Source organism: Elgaria multicarinata, chromosome 9 (assembly GCF_023053635.1).
Source record: "Elgaria multicarinata webbii isolate HBS135686 ecotype San Diego chromosome 9, rElgMul1.1.pri, whole genome shotgun sequence".
Taxonomy (NCBI): Eukaryota; Metazoa; Chordata; class Lepidosauria; order Squamata; family Anguidae; genus Elgaria; species Elgaria multicarinata.
This window is the reverse complement of record NC_086179.1, coordinates 34,782,041-34,792,252: the sequence shown is the minus strand read 5'-3', so window position 1 is coordinate 34,792,252 and position 10,212 is coordinate 34,782,041.

Here is a 10,212-nt window from a genome sequence, read left to right as displayed (position 1 = left end):
GACAGAAGTCTGCATGAATGTGAGAGAAAATGCTTTTTGAGTGTGGAGCAGTAGAGGATGGAAATGAGAAGAATCGCTGTGGGTTCCTTTCTGGGATGGAGTTTGGCTTTCCAAAACAACTAAGCCACCCTTCCCTAAGCATCTAAATCACCCTTCCCCAGGTGTGATGGACCACAACTCCCCTCATCCCCAGGCAGATGGGAATGGTAGGCATCGTAGTCCAACACACCTGGAGAATGCCAGTTTGGCTGAACTAACCATATGAAAGGCTCCCTAGACCTTAAACAGGAACTTCTAGACTTCACTTTAGGCAGCCCCTTCTTCTATGAATGTGCAATGTAAAAGGAACAAACAAACATGACTAACCTTCTGCTTTCCGCGCCATCCCCCTGCTTTAGTTCCACAGAGATTTCCCAATATCAGCCATGACAGAGAGAGGTGAACAGACAACCCAAATCCACGCCACTTGAACTGCCCTGTCAACAGGGCCTGGGTGAGTGGAGAGTCAGGGAGCCACATGGTGGTGACCGCAAAGCCAGGGAGAACGGCATCAAGCAAATAGGTTTCGGATTTCCCTCAGAAACAACCAAAAAGGCCTCTCCTCACATCCTCCAAATATCTGGTGCTGGTTCTCTGGGTGGTGTGGAAGCATTCCACTCAGGAGGGAGGCACGGAGCACTGTACCTTGGCCAGAGAAAGAGGCAAAGATGTAGCCCTGTCATGGCCAGTAGTCCATGTATTGATGCCTCAGCTCCTCTTGGCCCTATTAGCTCTTTGGTTCTTCTGAGGCAAGACAAGACGGGCCTTTAAAAAGCTTTGTGCATGTGTGTGGGGGAGTGTGTGTGTGTGTGTGTGTGTATTAATCACATGATTGTTGTTCACCTGTATCTTGAACAAAGACAGTGCACTGTTAAAAAGCCCAAACAAGAAAGCAGGCAAGAGAAAAGAGGGGCGGAGGGGGGGGGGGAGTACAGAGAGAAATTGAAGGGGTTGTTGAGAGAAAGAGAGAGCCCTTATCAAACTTCCAATTCATGGGTCTCCCATTCCGTCAGCACACTGGTGTTATTGTTCAGCCGTTGTGCGTCGAACGTCTTCCCCTCTCCTCCCCTGCCTGTTTATGCTCGACAATATAGAAATATTTAATTGTGAGCCCCTCCAATTTTCCCAGGCAGTCCAGGGACTAGACCAGTCCTGTGCCCCCAAGACAAGAGCCAGCCCACACAGCTACCACTGTCTTGTCTTGACTGCCATTCAGGGCACAGCCTTTCGCGTGCTGGTGGTGCATCCATACCTGTGCAAACAAATTCTCTCAAATGTTTAGATGGGATGACTAAGAAATAAGTGGTGGGCAAGGGGATTTTTGATGCTTGAAACGTTTTACTACAAAATACAGAACACCTCAGGACATCACTGTTTTCCTTCAGTTTCAGGCAGTTAATCTATGGGAGGGATCGTGGTTCAAGGGTAGAGTATCTGTTTTGCATGCAGAAGGTCCCAAGTTCAATCCCCGGCATCTTCAGGTAGGGCTGGGAAAAGTGAATCCTGAAACTATGGAGAGCCATTGCTGCCAGTCAGTGTTGACAATACTGGGCTAGATGGAGGAGAAAATAGCTATTAGTCCTGATGGCAATGTGCTACCTACAGTATCAGAGGCAGTAAGCCTAGATACACCAGTTGCTGGGGAACATGGGTGGGAGGGTGCTGTTGCACCGTGTCCTGCTTGTGGGTCTCTGTTCCAGCATTCTGTTCACACAGTGGCCAACCAGCTATTGACCAGGAACCCACAACGAGGACACGAGTGCAACAGCACCCTTTCACCCATGTTCCCCAGCAATTGGTGTACCATAGGCTTACTGCCTCTGCTACTGAAGGTAGCATATAGTCATCAGGACTAGTAGCCACTGACATCCTTCTCCTGCAGAAATTCATCCAATCTCTTTTTAAAGCCTTTTAAACAAGCATTTTGCAAAGGAGAAGGGTGGCGGTCACATGGACAAGGACCGCCACACTACAAGAGCGAGCTCATGGGAGGCAATGCAGGGAGCTAGCTAGTAGCTTCGTGAGAGATGGCCCCAGGTGAACAGCTCATGCCAGATCTATACCTTGAATCAAATCATTATGAATGTGGAATAAAAAGCAGGAAATAACCTACGAAAGTAGTATATGGAATGTAGATTGTGCCCCAACAGTTATCAGCGCGTGTAGATCTAGCCTGAGTCACAAACTGCACAGGCCCACCCTCCTACTGCTGCTTTACTTAAGCACTGTTATTTATTGTTGCAAAGAAACACAAAGCTGTCCTATGGCAGCCAAAGGAGCATCATTCTTCTGCTTCCAATTTCTCTTTTGTAGCTTTCCTTTCCTTTTGTTTTTAAAGGAGCTTGAAGCAGAGCTTTAGATGCAAAAAGTCTAAGGTTGACACTGACCGTAGTGCAGTACTGAATTTCTCACTGCTCCGGCGTTCACCCTCGAAGAAAGCGCCCTTTGTCGAGATTTAATAAGTTTGCCGAGATAAGAACATAAGAAGAGTCCTGCTGGATCTGATCAAAGGCTTATCTAGTTCAGCATTCGGTTTGCATAGTAGCCAACCACAAGACTTTGGGAAGTCTGTAAGCAAGACAGGAATACATAGCATCCTCACTTGCTTGTTTTCCCCAACAACTGGCATTGAGAGGCATACTGGAGGCAATATATAGACATCATGACTAATAGTCATTGATAGCCTTCAATCATTTTGTCCAATCCCCTTTTAAAGCCATCTAAGTTGACGGCCTTCATTACATCTTGTGACAGTGAACGCCATAATTTCACTATGCACTGTGTGAAGAAGTTCTTCCTTTTATCTCTCCTGAATCTCCCACCATTCAGTTTTGTGGGATGACCTTGGGTTGTACTATTATGAGAGAAGGAGGAAAAACTACCCTATCCACTTGCTCTACACCATGCATAATTTTATACACCTCTATCATGTCTTCCCTGCCTTGTCTTTTTTCTAACCAAACCCACTTCCAAGAGCAGATCTACACAAGAAGGATATGACACTTTGAAGACAGTTTGAAAACTGTATATGGAGTGCGTCCTGGACCCAAACAGTTGTCATGACTGTTATAAAGCGTTTTAAAGCAGTAGTGTAAGGGCTCCATCTGACGAGTGTTTTATTGCACACTCGTTACTGGGCTTTCACGGATTTTTCGCAGGTCCCTCACATGACGTTATCTGCCTCCCGTGCACCTTCCACCCCTCCTGGCCTTCCTTCTGTGACAAAAAAACTCTCAAGAAAGTCCGATATAATTTTAAACCCGTTAGTTGCTGCTCTCTCCTGCTGTGTGCAGGAGAAGCAGCGGGATTAGAACAGCCTACTGAATGGGCCTCGTGCTTGTTGTTTACTTCCTGTTTTGAAACAGGAAGTAACTGGTGGGATCCCACATCTGGTGGGATTTTTCCAGTTCTATACAACACTTTTCTGCAACCAGGCACTCTCCAGATGTTCTGTTGGACTACCATTGGTCATGCTGGCTGAGGATTATGGGAACTGTAGTCCAACACAACTGGAGGATGTCAGGTTGGGGAAAGGCTGCTGTACCACATTGAGGGTAAAGACAGATGTAATAGAAGAACAGAGCTCACAACAAATTCTGTGCAAGCCTGGGTTTACAACTGAAATTGAAAGAGAGACACAATAGCGTCATCACTGCTTCTACGCTTTAAGAGGGCTGTTCACATTTTAAAAATAAATCGTTAAAATGCCACCTTAAAGACTAACACATGTATGATGGCAAATGCTTTACAGAATAAAAAGACTTTGGTCCACAAAAGCTTATGCTATAACACATTTGTTAGACTTTACAGAGCCACAAGAATCTTCGTTGCTGTTTTTGCAGCCACAGACTAGCACAGTTGCCCCTCTGGAAACTGTTACATGACTATTCATGGATTCAGCAGGCACCCTCTCAGGGTCTGTATTTGGCAACTCGTCATGCAGCAAGCTCTTCTGCCACTCTCTGATGCTTGACCATGCCCTACTCTCTGATGCTTCACCATGTAATCTCTTGTGCCTGAGAAAAAATATTGGCCAATCCCAATTCTCCTTTTCATCAGGAGGTCAGCAGGAACCTGCACCTGGGCATGGGGGCGGGGGCTGCATGCCTCTCCTCTTTCCCATTGTTTCCCACTTTGCTCTTCCCCCACCCTAAGTTGAACATTAGCCTGACACTGGAACAATTGGGCCAGTGTTCCTGAGCCATGGTGATATCCCAGTGGGACCAGGAGACGACCCCCTTTCCCCTCCCTGAGGCTGTTCCTCAGTCTGAAGATCCTTCCATCTCTCACACACTGGTTAAAGATGAGCGTCTCTAGCAAAGGGAAATAATCTCTTTGCAGCTGAGTTTATGTGATACAATTACATTGTCTACTCTAAAGTATGCCATGGAGATTAGTTATTCCCTTGGGTAGAAGTTAGCAAGCTCTGTTTGTTTCTTGTTCATTGATGGGATGATCCCACAGGATCCTGGTTTTAAAATGCCAAACAACTCCTCCAACCCACTCGGCGGAGTGCAAGGCTTCTCTGCGTGGCTCACCGCATTCTCTGAAGAAAACACGGAGGAAATTTACTAAACTTGGAGGAAATTAGGTGTGCTAAACAGAGCAGGACATACAATGTAAAGCGTTTGGGGGTTCACAAAACATAGGCAGTGCTTAAAAGGATTCAGATGCAAGTGATAACTTGAGGGTGTTGTTGGACATTCTTTCCAATATATGTTCTCAAAACGAATCACTTTCGACGAAACATGGGATGCTCATGCAATGACTTTTGGAATTTGTGTGCAGCCGTTAGACTGGATGTGTTTGTCCACAGACATTTTCTGGGGATCATCCTAAGAGATAGTGAAAGAAAAAAAAAAGGATTCTGTTCAAGGGATTGTCTCTGGAAATATTAAGTTGGATAACCCATTCCAATGAAACTTTTCCAATGTATCTGCTGAAGTGATGTCCTTCATCTTTTAAAAATAATATTTTTAAAAAATATATATCATAAAAAATCACAAAACACAAAGACTTCTAACAGTTCACACAAAGAGAGCTGTATCCAAAGATTCACAAAACACAAAGACTTCTAACAGTTCACACAAAGAGAGTTGTATCCAAAGATTCCCTGTCTTGGTGAGCATTCCAATAAACAATAAAGGAGTGCCATTTTTGAACAAACTAAATCCGTTCTACTTGTCAGTTTCTCTGCTACACTGTTTCTGTTAATCTGTCTATTTTGGCAATGTCTAAGATAACCTTCTCTAGATGTGCTCTCCACATATGTTAGACCACAACACATCATTCCCATTGGGCATAGTGACTGGGGATAATGGATGTTGTAGCCCCACACATCTGGAGGGCACCAGATTGGGGAAGCCTGTTCTAAGGGTGTCAACAGATTAGCATTTTATTGCATGCTCGTTACTGGCCACTCAGTGTTTTGCGGGTCCTTTTGACAATGCCAACCACCTTCTGCGCATCTCCCACTCCTTGTGGACTTTTTTCCATGACAAAATAAGACACAGTAAATCTGATTTTTTTTTTATTGAAGCGAAACTTGCCACCATTTCCTGCTGTGTGCAGAAAAAGCAGTGTGATAAAAACATCCACTGAATGGGCCACATAGTTGTTGCTGCTTCCTCTTTCTTCCCCATGTGAAGAAAGAGGAAGCTGTTTGTTGCTATCATGGGACAGCAGCAGGAGGCCAAAGTGATGGTAGGGAAAGGTGATTCTCTCCCCCCCCGCCCCCGGTCTGATGTTGCCTGCCCATTTCATCATTGTTGTTATTGTTGCAGCAGGTTTCCAGTATCTGGCAAGAACAATCTTTGCTGCAACCAAGAGATTATTCACCAACAATAATGTCCTTGGTCTTGCAGGGCAAAGGACTACAGCAGAAGGCAGGAGAGGAAAAGTCAGCACCCTCTTGGTACCTCTGCTTTGTACCAAAATCTCAGTATCGAATTGTTCTTTGGCATATTAGAAGTGCACCGACCTATTACAGCTGCAAGCAAAAACTCCCATGGTGCTGCAGGTTGATGATAATGGCAAGTTATGCCCTTACGCTCAGGCTGCCTGCTCCCACTCTGCTGGCTTGCCGTGGCCCATTTTCACTTCCCATCCCTAAGAAGAGCCAGGCTGGATCAGACCAAGGCCCTCTCTACACCTAAGGGTGTAGAGTGAGGGGGGGGCGATCTCAGACTTACCTGCTTCCGGGATCGTCCCTGTGTGTCTAAACGGAAGCGCAACATCCCAGATGTGAGGAGGGACATCGTGCCCGTTGCACCCACTATATATTAAAAAACAGGATCCAGAGTGCACCTTCGCTCCAGCACAAAAGTAAGTACCAAAAAAAGAAAGAAAAAAGCCCCGATCTCGCTCCCCACCCCTGATGGCCTTGGACTCCCCCTGTCCCGGCTCCTTCCCTCTGCTGACCCCTGCTACTTGCAGGGAGGAAGGAAGAAGCCAGGAGAAGATCATCCTGGGACCGTGGGTAAAACCAGGACAACTGAGGTGTCAGTTATGCCAGGGAAATGGAGGGATCATCCCTCCCTGCTCCTGGATCCCATGTGCGTCATTTGGACACACAGGGATGATCCCTGGATAAAAGGCCAGTGTAGAAGGGGCCAAAGAGTCCATCTAGTTCAGCACTCTGTTCAGACAGTGGCCAACCAGCTGTTGACAGGAACCTACAAGCAGGTCACAGGTGGAACAGCACCCTCCCGCCCATGTTCCCCAGCAACTGGTGTATATAGGATTACTACCTCTGCTACTGGAGATAGCAAATCCTTAACTTACTGCCTCTGATACTGGAGGTAGCCATCCCTAATTTCAGTCAGTTCAAGTGAGCAAAGCTAGGTACACTTGCACGATACCTGTATATTTTCCACTGTGGGGCAAACAGCAGCTTTGCAGCAGAATCTTAATTAAGGAATTAAGTATTTGCATAGCTACAGTTCATTGAATTTGTGTGTTATGCAAAACAACTGTCCTTACTTTCATTCCAGAATGAGACTTTAATGTCTCCATGGTGCCCATTACTAAACACTCACCAGGATCCCACCCACTGCCCTGTATTTTTGCCTCTACCCTGCACTGGGATCCGCCCCCTAACTATGCCCACTCTCTTAATCCAAAGTGAAGCCATCACTGATACATGCAGAAAAACCCATTGAAGCTAAGTAAAACTCATGGTAAAACGAGTCATTGAAAATGCACACTGTCATGCGGAATAGTACGATACGGCTGTGAATATAAACAACAGAGCACAACTGCGCAGACACAACAGAGTATATACAGCATATAGATCAGCCCTTTGACTACTTACATTGTTGCCAGAGATCACGCCTGTAGCAGTTGCAGAGAGAAGACACGTCCCTCTGCTTCCTGTCCACTATTCCAAGATTGCCTACACCTACCCTTTGCCTGCTGTAGCAAGTAGATCTTTATTTTTACACCCATAAAAGGTAGGAGAGAAAAGCAGGGAAAGGGATGGGACCGATGGAGTACCTGGGCAGGTAATCAAGCAGCTATTATATTATCTTTCCTTGTTTTTGACTTTTTAAAACTTTCCCCAAGCTAGTGTCTTGACTACAACTCCCATGGCTGGCTGGGGGATGCTGGTAGTTGTAGTCCAAACTATCTGGAGGGCACCAGGTTGGGGAAAGGAGTTCCAAACCTACAAGCCTGGTTTCTAGATTAACATCTGGCAACCTGATCTGTAGCAAAGCATGAGCCCTCAAAATGCGGCACTGATGGCTCATTAATTAACACCATTAATTAGCACCAAGCTGTGACAAAATGAAAGAGGGCTTTGACCAGCAGGACACTACAATACTGGAATATGCCAAATGCGCCAGGTATATTAATAAACTGATTTCTCCTCTAATGTAAGTTGGGGGTTTGAAATGGGGACTTTCACACATCACAGTTAAAATGCTTACTTGTGGGGTCCAATTGGTGTGTTGAAAATGAAAATAGGTAGAATAGGTAAGCTCAGCATGTGCTTAGCTCACAAGTCAACCCAGATTTTCTGCAGCAGTGCAAAAGTGCCCAAAGTAATATGAGCCTCTGTATGGATTCCACAACTGCTATAGACAGGATTCCAGTCTATAGACATGCACTCTGGGCTTTAATGTACTTCTTTGTGGCTGCCAGTTGTGGATTCTGCCTTGTCTGATTTACTATAGTTATTAATTGCCCTGTTGGTTTTGGAGATTGATGGACTTAAAACAGATAATCGAAAAAACCGAGAAAGATGCCGAAAAACAAATAGAAATGTTTTATAGGGTTCTCATGGAGAATGTGGGATAATACTAGGATCCTTGTTCTTGAAAAACATGATCAACATCAGTCCCTCCGCTCCCCATCATGCACACACAAATCTCTGTACTCCCAAATATTTCTGATATTAATTTTTATTTACGGTGACCATATGAAAAGGAGGACAGGACTCCTGTATCTTTAATAGTTGTATTGAAAAGGGAATTTCAGCAGGTGTCATTTGTATGCATGAAGCACCTCTTTATCACAAGAGTTAAAAGCTGCAGGAGCCCTGCTATCTTTAGCAGATACAAAAGCGGGCAGGGCTCCTGCAGCTTTAACTGTTGTGATGAAGAGGAAATTTCAAAAGGTGCTGTATGCATGCAAATGACACCTGATGAAATTTATTTATTTATTTATTTATTTATTACATTTATATACCGCCCCACAACCGAAGCTCTCTGGGCAGTTCACAAAAGTTAAAACAGTAAACATTAAAAAGTATACAAAATTTAAAAACCATCAGAAACATAAAAACAACAGTATAAAACCAACAGTATCCATTTATAAAACAACAGTTCTGGGGTCCATTAAAAAACAAACTTAGCATTGTTAAATGCTGTTAAATGCCTGGGAGAAGAGAAAAGTCTTGACCTGGCGCTTGAAAGATAACAGTGTTGGCACAAGGCAAGCCTCTTCAGGGAGATCATTCCACGGTCGGGGGCCATCACTGAAAAGGCCCTCTCCCTTGTTCCGTTTTCTACACAACTACAACCCTGTCCTCCTTTTCATATGGTCACCCTACTTTATTCAGATGATGGCTTCCCTTTAGATACAGCCTTCATCACCGTGAAAATGGGTTTCCCCTGCCACCACCCGCCCTATTAGCAATACTGTCGTCATGAATGTGTAAGATGTCTGTGCAACTGTCACAGGCCCTCATTGTACAGTGTCCATGACGTCCCATATAGCTTGTCAACAGCTTCCCACCCCAAGGCATCTTTGGATAGTGTTAAAGAGGGGTTTTCTTTTTTAGGGGATGAGGGCTCATTTTTACATTTTTTATTCATTATCAGATGAGAATACCATTCCACATAAACCTTCAAGTAGCCCTTCGAAAGTCACCCCGCCCCCGCCCAGCACCTTTTAATTCTGGATTCCACGACTCGCAGGAGGATAGTCCGGAAGTCAGACATGGCAACTGGCAATAGATAGAAAAATAGCTTTAAGATTACAACTGCTTCTATAATATATTCGATAGCATTCGTAGTATATTGAGTGCTATTTGTGCAAGAAGAAAGCACCGATCCTGAAGATTTACCGAACCTACAAATAAAGATATTGGGCTCAAAAGGTTATATATGTTGAGGTGCTGAGGAAAAACATGTTAACGGTTCACATGTGCTATACAAGGCACTTCAACATAGCTGTGCCCGCATGCAGATTGTCACTCATGGTGTGTTTCACTATGTGCACACACTGGAATACTGTGTGTAATTGTAGCTTTGCCAAACATAAGGAAAAATCGGTGTGTGCAGTTCTCATGTGTAATGTCACACACTCAGAGGTTGTGAATTCCATATAGGGATTTTATAACATGTCAAGCAGGCCCTAAGCAGTCCTCTCTCGTGGCGAAGGCCTAAAATAATAATAATAATAATAATAATAATAATAATAATAATAATAATAATAATAATAACAACTGTAAAACAAATTAAATAAAAGTTGGCTGCAGCACCTCCTCAAAAGCCTCTATCTGAACAAGTGTTGGTTTGAGATGGAGGCTGAGGTGGTGTGTGTGTGTGCTGGGGGGGGGGGTGTCTAAGAATCTCCTGCCTGCATACAATGAATGTATTTGGGCCATAAAGAGCTCTTAGCTCCACCCTCTGCCTTTCCCTCCCCCAGTGTTAAGCAGCAAGCCAGTCA